The 3,502-nt window shown below is 44.7% G+C and overlaps 1 pseudogene across 1 annotated transcript; it reads left to right on the top strand.

The window, feature by feature from the left end:
• The first annotated feature begins 943 nt into the window (after window positions 1–943).
• On the top strand, window positions 944–1,802 carry LOC308469107 (stathmin pseudogene; annotated as a pseudogene). The gene has a single exon. The product of its transcript is annotated as a stathmin pseudogene (transcript).
• Window positions 1,803–3,502: the final 1,700 nt, after the last annotated feature.

Here is a 3,502-nt window from a genome sequence, read left to right as displayed (position 1 = left end):
GGACTGTTGCTCAGCTCAACTGATCCCCAACATTGTTTTCCCTTCACTGGCGTCCGAGGGAGTTCGGATAGTCAGTTCTGTCCCAGGCGGGGGGACAGATAGTCATAACCAATGCCTAAGCAACCACTCACAGATTTTGTATTTTAATTAAGATGTGGCCAAAATAGTGCCAAAAACCTTAAACTAAAATTATGTGTGATTTGTGAATTATTTGAGGGGTGGCTTGGTGACCTCCACGCGCAACAATATGCATGGAGCTCAGAAGTAAAAATAGCAGAGTCTGTATGTAGCCGCCGCAGTGACAGGAGCAGTGCTCACCTGTGCTGGTCCCGGGGGGAAGGTTACTGTTACCGTAGTCAAAGTTCAGTCCTAAGTCACTAGCCTGGAGATAGTCCACAAAGTGCGAGGTGAGGTCCGAAACAGGGAGCCGGGCGGGGACAGGAACACTCGAAGATCAGAAGCAGGTAGCCGGGCGGGGAACAGGAACACTGGAGGAACAGGACTGGATGCTGGCCAAAACAGCTCTTCAATGACGACGTTGCTCCCGCAACCTGGGACCGGGCTGACTGCCCTTTATCTTCTCTAAGGCCAGGGGCGGTCCCGGCCCCCAGGAGCCCCACCTCTCCTGGCCTTAAGGCGAGCACTCCTCCTGGGAGAAACCAGTTCCCTTCGCCTCTCTGCCCTAAGCCTCTGCAGTTCAGGAGAGGCCGAAGGGTTACTGGGCCCCGGGGAAGGCTCACCTGTAGACACTGAGTCCTCAAGCACCTCTGGGGCCAGAATGGTTTCACCTGGTGCCTGCTCCTGAGGATCTGGCACAGGTGCAGGCTCCTCAGAATCTAGGCCTTGCCCCAGTTCAGCCGGCCCTGGAGGCGGGGACTCCTGTGCCGGCTGGGATTCCTCCGGTTCACTCTCAGAATCGGAATCCCAGGCCATCACATCACCTATTGGAGTTCCTGCAGCAAATTCTTTTGGAATCTACTTTAGCCATGGCTTCTTCTGACATTCAGGTGAAAGAACTAGAAAAACGTGCTTCTGGACAGGCATTTGAATTGATACTTGGCCCTCCTTCAAAAGAAGCTGTTCCAGAGTTTCCCCTCTCTCTTCCAAAGAAAAAAGATCTCTCGCTGGAAGAAATTCAAAGGAAGCTAGAAGCAGCAGAATAAAGGCGCAAGTCCCATGAAGCTGAATTGTTGAAGCAGCTAGCTGAAAAACGAGAGCATGAGAAAGAGGTGCTGCAGAAGGCGGTTGAAGAAAATAACAACTTCAGCAAAATGGCCGAGGAAAAGTTGACCCACAAAATGGAAGCTATCAAAGAGAAGCACAAATGGCTGCTAAACTGGAGCGCTTGAGAGAGAAAGACAAGCATATTGAAGAAGTATGGAAGAACAAAGAAGGGGGGAAAGAATCTGGTGACAACAAAAGTGACTGACTTCATCCTGGAAACTGACTTTCTCCCCTTTGTCTAAATATCCAAAGACTGCATTGGCCAGTGTTTTTGTTAAGTTTCTAGAAAACTGATGTAGAGCTGTATAGTTAGACTCAACTGTACACATGCTTTGGGGAGCTAGAGGGGAGCCCTTTTCATGTTCACTCTTTTTCTTAAATGTTGTCTTTCCAATGTTGTTGTTCCTATCTTGTTGCATTTCTTCTATTCCAGTGCATTTGTTCCTGGATTGATGGCTGGTGCTGTATTCAGCTCTGAGATATTTGTGAAAGAAATATGTAGTGTAATACTCATGCTGAATCTGTTACACTTCAGAATCTGTCGGTTTTAAACATATTACTGTAATCAAGTGACTTAATAAAAGTAAAACTAGCTATAGCAAGGTGAGGAGTTTGAACAGATATACAGGAGGAGGTGGACACAGAAGGAAGGAAGGAAGGAAGGAAGGAAGGAAGGAAGGAAGGAAGGAAGGAAGGAAGGGTCTTAAAACTGCTCTGTGTGAAACAATCTTGATAAAGATCTCTCTTTATGTTAACAACAACAATCTTTATTACGGTCCAGAGACCCAACAAATTGTTACAAAGCAATACACAATTCATACAGCCTACCTCCAGGTTAAACAAGCGTTTTGTTCAGAATATAGGGATCATTGGTTCTTGCAACCACCGATAAAAACTTTGCCACTGCTAATGTTCTAACATATGCCCGGTCTTCCAATAGGAACCTGACATAGTGAGCCTCTGATTTTCCCAGGAAAGGTACCAGCAAGGGTAGTATCAGTTCAGCCCCGGCTTGCTCATATTTTGCACAGTGCAACAAAATATGTTTTATGGAATCGATGTCTTGAGCACACGAGCAAAGTCTGTCCTGGTAGGGAACTCCTCTCAACCTGCCATCCAACACTGCAGAAGGAAAGACGTTTAGTCTGGCTTTGGTGAAAAGCCTTCGATAGTTTGGTACTGTCAGGTTTTTAATGTAAGATGTTAACTTAAAGACATACCCATATTGTACTCCTACTGCCAGCAGACTACAGAATGTGTGTGACTGAGATCGCAAGTCACTGTGTGCATTATCCCATAATCTTTGCTTTAACATCTTTTGGGCGCCTTCATAACCCAAGTAATACAGTTGGGGGGGGGGTGACAGACCAATAGAGGTGGCTTTTTTTAGCCATGGTTTTCTGCCATTTGCTGACAAATTCCTCATTGGTCAGGTGTTGGTACAAACCCTTCCCTAGATCAAACACTGAAATCCTGAGCCAATGTTTTAGGGCAGCCCACCACACTTTAGTTGAAATTGGGCATTCATCAGCTTCTAACAGAAGTATGGAGTTGTGGACACAGTTGGGTACCTGCAGCAGAGATCGCTCTTTATATTAAGTTGGGAGTTGCTCCTTTGATAACACAGACAGCATCACATGAAGCAAACATGGTGACATGCAAAGAGCAAGCAAACCAGATGAGTGGCCCACAGTACTAGAAGATTTAAAACTCACATTTAGAAAATTTAAGACCTTACACATCCAGTTTTGCCTTCATGGTGGGCACCTTCAGGAGAAAGGGTGAGATATAAATTCAATAAATAAATAAAATCCCATCACTTCCACCATATCTTAATCCTAGAGCTGCTGCTGAAGATCAAAAAAAGAATTTGCCACAAAAAGCCATCCTCAAAATTTCATTTGAATTTTGATACTGAAAGATATCTGAATATTATCAAGATGTGGGGGGGGATGGTTCCTCTTCTTCTCTATTTATATGTTTATAAAAAGGACGTAGGCAGGGCTTTTTTTTCAGCCGGAACTCCCCAGAACTCAGTTCCGGCATCTTTCAGGTGGGAGCCATTGCCATTTTAAGAGAACAAGAGAGGTGTTTATGGTGAGTTTTGGCACCTCTTTTTCTACAAAAATCGCCCTGGGTATAGGGTCTAATATTTGCAGCCAACGTGGTGGGATTGTAAGGTAATTAAAAAAATTTGGGAAATGATATATAACAAATTGAAGAAAATGTTCCATTTAACATTTGTTAAAAAACCTGAAGCATTTTTATTAGGAATTGT

Source organism: Podarcis pityusensis (assembly GCF_964106645.2).
Source record: "Podarcis pityusensis genome assembly, contig: HAP1_SCAFFOLD_930, whole genome shotgun sequence".
Classification (NCBI taxonomy): Eukaryota; Metazoa; Chordata; class Lepidosauria; order Squamata; family Lacertidae; genus Podarcis; species Podarcis pityusensis.
Note: the sequence above shows the minus strand (reverse complement) of the source record. Positions and strands in the feature narration are given on the sequence as shown.